We start from the raw sequence: 9,442 nt of genomic DNA, 5'->3' as shown, positions 1-9,442 counted from the left end.
CTGTAGTTCCACCGAATGGCATTAACTGTATGCATGCAGAGTTATCTTTTTAGTTCTTTTACATAGAAGGGTGCAGAAGTGTACGTTTTGGATTTACTGATTATATGTGGGGATACATGTAGTGCTGGCAGCAGCCCACTCTAGTATTAGGATGGTATCTGGGGTAGGATTGGCAGCACATGAGTAACATATTGTACATACCTGTGGGGGTCAGCAGAAGAATCCACAGGGCCAGCTAAGGACCAGGAGATCCGACACTCCCGGAGGTGATCCAGATGCTCTTCCCTCAGTGCTCAGTGGAGGGGGGGATTAGTATGTATGTATGTGATCACTCTTCAGATTCCCCTTCATACATGGCTCCTCTGCTGAAGTTACTGTCTGCTGCACTGTGCAGGACCTGCAGTGATTATCTGGTTAGTCTGATCCTCTGCAGCAAAAACAGTATTACAGCTGCTAGAGTGTGGTAGATTTGGATCATTCCAATCCTGATAAGTTTTTCTTTCAGGTGAAATCACAGTATGAGGTACAGACCAAGACGAACCCCAGGAAATTTCAGGCAGTCCTTGTCCGTACTCAGGTTGTTGCCGGCCTAAATTATCTTTTCAAGGTAACACTTTTTTTGAGTTTTAAGCAATATTGTCAACTTGGGGTGTTTCTACAATAAGAAGTGCTTTAGGTGTGACAAATACACGGTGGAGGTACCATGGTACCACCACAATGGTGAGATCCCTTTGAATCCCAGACTAGTCACTGGTTAATCTATGCATGATGTTTTGCATTTTCAACTTGGTGTCCTCCTAGCTGCTTTTATATAAACCTACAATATTGACGTACCAGGGAGGGTGTTTTTTTTTTTTATTTTTTTTGCTCCTTCACTTTCTCTACAATAGCTACCCTGTTTCCCCGAAAATAAGACCTAGCGTGATTGTCGGTGATGGCTGCACAATAAGCCCTAGTTAAAGTCCTTGTAGGTCTTCTTTTCAGGGTAGGGCTTATTTTTGGGGAAACGGGGTAGGGCTTATATTGCAGCCATCACCGACAATCACGCTAAGTCTTATTTTCGGGGAAACAGGGTAGTAGATGCTCGACCCACTGAGCTCCCAGTCTCTCACTAGACTTGCTGATTCACTGCCACTGAATCCCTTGAGCTCTTCCAATCTGGTTACACAATATCTTCCTCACGCATCACCCCTGCTTCCCTGCTTGGTCCCTGGCTTGGCACTCCAGATACTTCTCAAGCGTCCCTGGCTTGGCACCTGCTGAAGTTTACCGATTCTTTAACATCCCCGGTTGGTAAGAATACTGTTCCGGTACTTGCTTTAGCTACTCACTGTGGTCCCTTAGCGGTGGCAACAGGGCCGGATTTCCCACAAGGCCACCGAGGCCAGGCCTCGGGGCGGCAGTGGTACAGGGGCGGCCCGGCGCCGCTCCTGCAATGACTTCTCGGCCGCCCCCCACACTAACCTAGCAGCATGCAGCGCACCCGGGCACCAGAGAGGTGGGGGCGCTGAAGCGCTAGAGTGCTCCTCTCCCTCCTCCTACTCTGTGTCCAGACGCGGCTCCCACCGCCGCCGCTGCTGTTTTTTTCGAGGCTTCAGCCCGTCCCCCCTCCCTCCTCCTGTCAGAAGGAGAGCAGCCGCCGGAGATCGGAGCGGCTGGTCTCTGTGCGGGGGGGCGCGTGTTCTCTTGTGTCTCACAGGGTTTGTCCTTGGGGGGGGGGGGGGGGGGGGGGGGAGTGTGTCTGTACTAATGAAGGGAGGGGGGTTTGTCCTTGGGGTGGGGGGGGTCTGTACTAATGAAGGGAGGGGGGGTTTGTCCTTTGGGGGGGGGGTCTGTACTAATGAAGGGAGGGGGGGGTTTGTCCTGGGGGGGGGGCGCTGTACTAATGAAGGGGTGGGGGTTTGTACTAATGAAGGGAGGGGGGTTTGTCCTGGGGGGGGTCTGCAGGCCCGGATTTACTCCCTTTGCCACCCCAAGGCCGGGCCCTTCAATGCCCCCCCCCCCACACACACACACACCACCAGAAAGAGCCCCCAGACATGATACAGTCAAAGACTGCAGACATGATACAAGAGATGGTCAGAGACTGCAATCGTAGTACAGGAGATGGTCAGATTGCAGACATGATACAGGAGACGGTCAGACTGCAGTTCCTATGGACATTAGTAGATAATGGCCGATAGGCCCTCTCACCTGACCCAGCGATACAGCAACGGTTCCCTCTGATCAGGAGTCAGCTCACTCTGAATTGCCCGTGGCGACTCCGCTGGGTAGCACCCAGATCTGTATTCCTGCAATGACTCCATTCCTTTCTCCACCAGGCTGTGTGGCTTTCCCTCTGGTGGCGCAGGGCAGCAGGGTTCTCTCTCTGATGGTGTTCCCTCAGCACTGCCCTCTCCCTCTGGAGTCCTGGGTGTACTTTCCTGGGTGTAGACCCCCCCCAGGACAAACCACCCCCCTCCATTAGTACAGACCCCCCCCCCAGGACAAACCCCCATCCATTAGTACAGACCCCCACCAGTACAGACCCCCCTAGGACAAACCCCCCTCCCTTCATTAGTACAGACCCCCAGGGCCGGATTTCCCACAAGGCCACCGAGGCCAGGCCTCGGGGCGGCAGTGGTACAGGGGCGGCCCGGCGCCACTCCTGCAATGACTTCTCGGCCGCCCCCCACACTAACCTAGCAGCATGCAGGGCACCAGAGAGGTGGGGGCGCTGAAGCGCTAGAGTGCTCCTCTCCCTCCTCCTACTCTGTGTCCAGACGCGGCTCCCGCCGCCGCTGCTGTTTTTTTTTTGAGGCTTCAGCCCGTCCCCCCTCCCTCCTCCTGTCAGAAGGAGAGCAGCCGCCGGAGATCAGAGCGGCTGGTCTCTGTGCGGGGGGGCGCGTGTTCTCTTGTGTCTCACTCCCGCCCAAGCCTGTCTCCATCTGTTCCATCTGTTCACTTATGGAGGGGGAGTTGTCCTGGGAGGGGGGGGGTTGTCCTGGGGCTCTGTACTAGTGAAGGGGGGGGTTTGTCTGGGGGGGGGGGTTGTACTAATGAAGGGGGGGGGGGGTTGTCCGGGGGGTCTGTACTAATAAAGGGAGGGGTGGTTTGTCCTGGGGGGGGTCTGTGCTAATGGAGGGGGTGGGGGTTGTCCTGAGGGGGGTTTGTACTAATGGAGGGGGGTTGTCCTGGGGGGTATGTACTAATGGAGGGAGGGGGGTTGTCCTTGGGGGGGGTCTGTACTAATGGATGGGGGTTTGTCCTGGGGGGGGGGGGGGGGGGTCTGTACTAATGGAGGGGGGTGGTTTGTCCTGGGGGGGTCTACACCCAGGACTCCAGAGGGAGAGGGCAGTGCTGAGGGAACACCATCAGAGAGAACCCTGCTGCCCTGCGCCACCAGAGGGAAAGCCACACAGCCTGGCGCCATCCCTGGCGGAGAAAGGAATGGAGTCATTGCAGGAATACAGATCTGGGTGCTACCCAGCGGAGTCGCCACAGGCAATTCAGAGTGAGCAGACTCCTGATCAGAGGGAACCGTTGCTGTATCGCTGGGTCAGGTGAGAGGGCCTATCGGCCATTATTTACTAATGTCCATAGGAACTGCAGTCTCTGACAGTCTCCTGTATCATGTCTGCAATCTCTGACCATCTCCTGTACTATGATTGCAGTCTCTGACCATCTCTTGTATCATGTCTGCAGTCTTTGACTGTATCATGTCTGGGGGCTCTTTCTGGTGTGTGTGTGTGTGTGTGTGTGTGTGTGTGTGTGTGTGTGTGTGTGTGTGTGTCCCGGCCTTGGGGCAGCAAAGGGAGTAAATCCGGGCCTGGGTGGCAACCTCCGACAGGTTCTCCAGCTGGCAGAACTGTCACTTCTGTTTGGACTGCAAGTCACAATCCCAACCCTGCTTTGCTTCTCTCTTGCTTCTGGATAGGCCCTTTAGACAGCCTAGCAGCCAGATGTGCCCAGGGTAGACCCAAACTCCAGCTTAGCAGCCTGGGCAGCACAACACACCCACCCAGACAGCTGTCCAAGTGGCACAGAACAGATTACCCGACTCAACCCAAATATGTAGGCTCTCCCAGGAGGCCAAGGGACCTAAGAAAACCCCTGCCCATTGGCTGACACACCCCACTCATTCCTAATCTGTCCTTGCATTGCCCCTATGTTATCTAATGTCACCAGGTACCCAGCCACCTAGCGAGAGAAGTGAAGCAAATCCAGGCTTGGGGTAAGATCACTTGATCCCTAACAATTGGCCAAGGCAACTATACCTGTGGGTAAATTTAGGAGCAACCCTGCCTAAACATCAGGGTGCTACATACATATACCAACAGTAATACTTTTATCAACATTATCAGCATTTCTGGGTTCCTGACATCCAAGCTACGATCCATTTCTCCACCCCACCATCTATTTAATGTCTTGGTCACCTCTCCTCATTCCACCATCTAACATTAATCCCCCTGTTGCATATTCATATGTCACTTTATATAAAGTAGAAGGTCTAGTGTCACCTCAATACAATACAAATATACATATGATTCACCCTGGGACTTTGAATGAGGTGAGTATGGTTAGCCAAGGAACATATTGTGAGGTTATACAAATGATAGATTTTATTGCAAATTGTTGCGCACGTAAAACACAATAGCAGTAAATGCATGCCAATGAGGTATACATACAGTGTGAAGAGAGCACAATCCACATACATTGGTAAATTGTATATAAAATGGGCTGGAAATTGGCATTGTAACGACACCCTGAGTATGAAAGGGGTTAAAGTCGTTTAGGACCTTTCATACCCAAACACAAAGGCAGCTACCGAACACTCCAATCAGCCGAACAAGGAACCCATACAAATAATCCACCCCAAAAACAAGACGCGGCTCTGTCTTCAGGTTTCAAGCAGGAATCAACTCATTTATTATAACACATGGACACAACAGATAAAATGACTCACCCCCCCCCCCCCCCCCTTTGGAAAATAGGGCAGGTTAAACTGTCCAATGACAATGGACACACAGGTCAGGTGTGTTTAACGTCTCATCAGTACACAGTGTTGGCAGGGAGAGCTGTTGGCAGAATCCCCCCCCCCCTCCCTCCAATGCAATACATATCCTGTGATCCAAGGCAGACAAACATAATAGAACATTGGAATACAGCCCCACCCAAAACTAGCACAGCAAACAGTACACAACACAATGAGACAGCACACATTATATATACACATATACAGCATTGAGTCTCTGACTAGCACAGATCATAGTGGGGTTCTCATTCACCTCGTGCCCCTATTAGTGACTCCCATCAAAATGGCATATCCATGGTCCCCAGAGTCTGTGTCTTGGGGGACATGGACCTGAATCTAAAGTAACGCCACCTCCAGGGTCCCCAGGCAATACAGCTCACAAAGAGCACTGTTCCCCCCCCCCCCCGCCCCCCCCCCCCAAATGCCAGGGCCCATAATCGGTTTGCAGGAGGCTGGCATTCAGTCCCCTCCAAAAGCCTCTTTTCCAGCTAGGTCTGTCACACTTCTCCCCTTTCGGCAGGAGACTAACTCAGGAGGAGACCCCAGATGGGTTGACTCCGAAGTTGGTCAGTAGTTCCAGTCCCCCAATGCCAGTATCCACAGTACCCCAAATTGTTCCAAACAGAATTACTCACCCAGCCAACCTCTGCATCTCTCAGAGAACATGCCTGGACTGGCCCTTCTCCCTGGAGTCTTTTCAGCCGCTGGAGAGAAGACAGGGTGACTGGGCTCACTCCGTCACACTGTTGGGGATCTGGGCCGACCGCTCAGCATCCCTGGGGTATACAAGTGGAGACTGAAGTCCCATCCACTTTTGGTAGGTGAAAATCCCCCAGTGCTTGCAAAGCATGGCTGACATCCTCCTGTCCCAGTGCCGCACCAATTTTTGAGGTTGTGTCAGTGAAGACCGAAGTCCCTTCCACTACCACAGGAACTCCTTCTTCTGTTAGGTGAGGGCAGAGGCTTGCAGCACTCTGCTCTGTTGCCAGCTCTTCTGCTGGATTGGTGGCATCATTCTGGGGTGCCATATGCTGCTGGGAGGGGAGCATCTCCTTCTCACCCTGGGCCTCCGGAACCGGTGTAGGGCAGAGGTCTTGGACCCTCTGTCCGGTGGCCAGCGCTTCAGCTGGGGAAGTTCCTTGTAACTCCACAGATACTGCTGTTGGTGCTGGGCAGAGCACACTGAAGCCCGGCCTTAACACCAGCTCCCCCACCGGAGGCTCACCCGGCTGTTCCTCCCCAGCAGAAAAGTCCATCAAATCCCCTGTGTCTGCAACTGGTGTCTGGGGATAAAAGTTCACAATCTCATGTCCGTGGAACCCAGAAGATGCCATCATTGCTGGGCAGAGGTTAGCAGAACTCTGCCCTGTTGTCAGCACTTCAGCTTTGGAGGCGGCAATCTCTGGAGTTTCCACTGCTGATTCTCTGGCATGCTGCTGAACGTGTTCTAGCAGTTTCCTGTATGCCCTTTCTAGATGCTGTTCCTTCCTTAGCAAATAGTCTAGATCAGGTTTAAGCTCTGAGACCCCTGCATGACTGAACATAGCCTCTCTGTATTCTCGCAGGTCCTCCAGGGTAGGTTCCCCCTCATCGCCATACACCACAATCTGAAAGGCTCTCCCACAGCAATCCAGGGCCACCAAAGTCATATCCCTTTCGGAGAGCATTCTGTTGTCTCCCCTAAATATTCCTCCTCCACGTGCCATTGCAGAGCCCGATACCGATTGTCCAGCTCTATTTCTTTCTGGACCAGCCTGTCCAACTCGGTCACCCATTGTTCCTGGGGCCGCTCTCCCAGGAATTGCATCTGTAACTCCCGTTGTTCACTGGCCTGCTGCTCTGGGGTTGGAAAGCACTTGCCCTGTTGTGTTGCAGCAACCTGGAGGGCTTTAATCCAGTGTCTTACCCGAATCTTCTGCCTGAGCTCCAGGTATTCATCCACAGACAAAATCCTGGGGATTGCTGAAGGACAATCCGCAGCAGCTCCGGGAATTTTGATGCCAGATCCATATCTCTGCTGGGGTGACTGAACTCTGCTATGCTGGGCCTTTTGGTTATGTTGGGTCTTTCAGCTCTATCCATTTCGACTAGTTCTGCGATTCTCCGGCTAGGTCTGTCACAGGCATGTTCCATAGTAGCGCTTCAGGAGCATTGTTCCTCTATGGAACATTCCAATTTCCTTATCTATAATACATGACATACGAATACGTGGCCATGCCCCTGATATCTGTGTATGAATTGGGTGGAGCCTGGTCATGAGACATTACCATGTACTGTAATCGGCCCTTTTGATGGTTGGAAACATTTCCATTGTATGGATTTACAAGCAATTGTATCCACCTTGTTTGTGAGAATTTTTTTTTTTTTTTTTTTTTGTGGCTATCAGTAACGCATGATCTGAGGCCCTGTCTTTGGAGTATGCCATAGCCTGAGGAATACACATGCCAGGAGATCTTATGGATATAGGAAGTTTTAGTTGATTGCAACTAAGCTTTTTTGACTGCTTTTGCCTAAGTGGCCTTTTTATTTAAGGGTCAGTGTTTTATTACTGGTGATATACATCTTAGCACCTTTCTGTGTGGAACTGGATCCTTGTCCTCGCACTTCATCAACTACAGATATGGACTTCATTTTAGAGCTGCACGATTCTGGCTAAAATGAGAATCACAATTTTTAATTTTTTTTTTTTTTGCTTAGAGATCATGATTCTCGCAGCGTAACATCATCTTTCACATTAAGTGTACACACGTTGAAGTGTATTTTTCCCAAAAAAATTGCATTTGAAAGACCGCTGAGCAAGTACAGTGTGACATAAAATATTGCAGCAATTGCCACTTTATTCCCTAGGGTCTCTGCTAAAATATGTTTGTGGCGGGCCTCCGCACTGACTCCTGGGAACAATGACACTAGCTCCCAGGAGACAGTGCGGCGCGGCGGAAATTACGACAATACCAGCAAAATACCCGTCCATAGCCACAGGGAGAAAAAAGACCGAAGCACATATACACAGGTACACCCAAAAAAAAAAAATGTAGTTTTGCATTCTATGCTGTTGTCTAATATGAATGAGCTAAACTTTGAAAATTGTGTGAACATCCGCTTTAAGTGTCAGAAAAAGATTTAGATTTTAAGTGGTTAAAGAGGAGTTCCACCCAGGGGGGCCATCAAAAAAAAAAAAAAAAAAATTAAAAGTCAGCAGCTACAATACTGCAGCTGCTGACTTTTAATTGGGCACTCACCTGTCCCTGGGTCCAGCGATGCGCGCCGTGATTGGCCGCTCAATCACCTGGGACCTGTAATGGGTCCCAGATGATTGACAGGAGGGAAGGAGCAGAGCGGAGCCCTTCCTGTGCCTGGGGGGAAGTGATGTCACCAGCCCAGGCAAAGGAACAGGCAGACTACGAGGGACCACCTAGCAACAGGCATTTAGAGGCAAGTGAAAAAAAAAAATATCCAATGTGTGTTTTTTTTTTTTTTTTTTTTTTTTTTAGCTGCACACAGTAAGGTGTTTTTTGGCTTTTATTATACATTATAGGATTGTAACATCCCTGGGACACCTTTGGGCAGTAATGCAGCACACATAGTGCCTCTCAAACCCTGTTCCGAGCCACATGCCTGTCTGAACAATGTGTCCGGTGTTTTAGGTGCACTGAAACCCAGACACGTGTTTCAAAACAGACTATCTGAGTGAATCTGACAGGTGGCAACCCTAGACCAGTTCCTCACCAGAGAAGCTTGCGCTCTTATGTCAATCCTTTCTCCTCAAACTTACAATGTAAAGTAGCCCTCAGAGTATCTCAGAACTGTTATTCCTGATAGAACACCTAACAATATGATCACTAGAATATCAGTGAAAATATATGATTAAAGGTGAAATTTTCTGAACTTTCTTGATCTTTTCAGGTTTACACTGATGAGGATACTTATAGCCACCTGAGAGTCTTGGAACCTCTGCTCTGTACAAAGGAACCGACTTTGGTGTCTTTTCAACTGAATAAGACCGCGGATGAAAACCTGGAGTATGAAGATGAGAATAAGCATCAAAAATCCTCATAGGACAAATCTTCCCCAACTCGCTATTTAGTTGCCACAAAAATCCTAACTGCATTGGATGTCATGGATAATTAAAGTATACAGCACATTTCTACAATACATGAATTTCATATCTTTATCTCCTTTAAAGTAGAACTATATGATCTTTTTGTATAGCACAAGGGAGGGTTATATTCGTTGTCAGACAGGGTTGCCACCTGTCTGGGATTCACCTGAACAGTCCAGGTTTTAAATCATGTGTCCAGGTTTCAATCAACCTGGACACATTCAGACAGGAATGTGGCTTTTGAACTGGGCATGACAGCAGGGTAAGGGGGCACTATGTGTGCTGAATTACTATTCTTTTTGGAGTGCCCAAAGGTGTCCTAGGTCTGT

General features: G+C 50.1%; 1 long non-coding RNA gene across 1 annotated transcript; it reads left to right on the top strand.

The window, feature by feature from the left end:
* The first annotated feature begins 520 nt into the window (after positions 1 to 520).
* LOC141130134 (uncharacterized) lies at positions 521 to 9,166 on the top strand. Its single transcript, XR_012242003.1, has 2 exons — positions 521 to 607; positions 8,918 to 9,166. It is a non-coding gene; the product is annotated as an uncharacterized lncRNA (long non-coding RNA).
* Positions 9,167 to 9,442: the final 276 nt, after the last annotated feature.

The sequence above is a fragment of the Aquarana catesbeiana genome, linkage group LG02 (genome assembly GCF_042186555.1).
Source record: "Aquarana catesbeiana isolate 2022-GZ linkage group LG02, ASM4218655v1, whole genome shotgun sequence".
NCBI classification, from domain to species: Eukaryota; Metazoa; Chordata; class Amphibia; order Anura; family Ranidae; genus Aquarana; species Aquarana catesbeiana.
The sequence above is the reverse complement of the archived record's forward strand: the minus strand, read 5'-3'. Positions and strand labels throughout refer to the sequence as shown.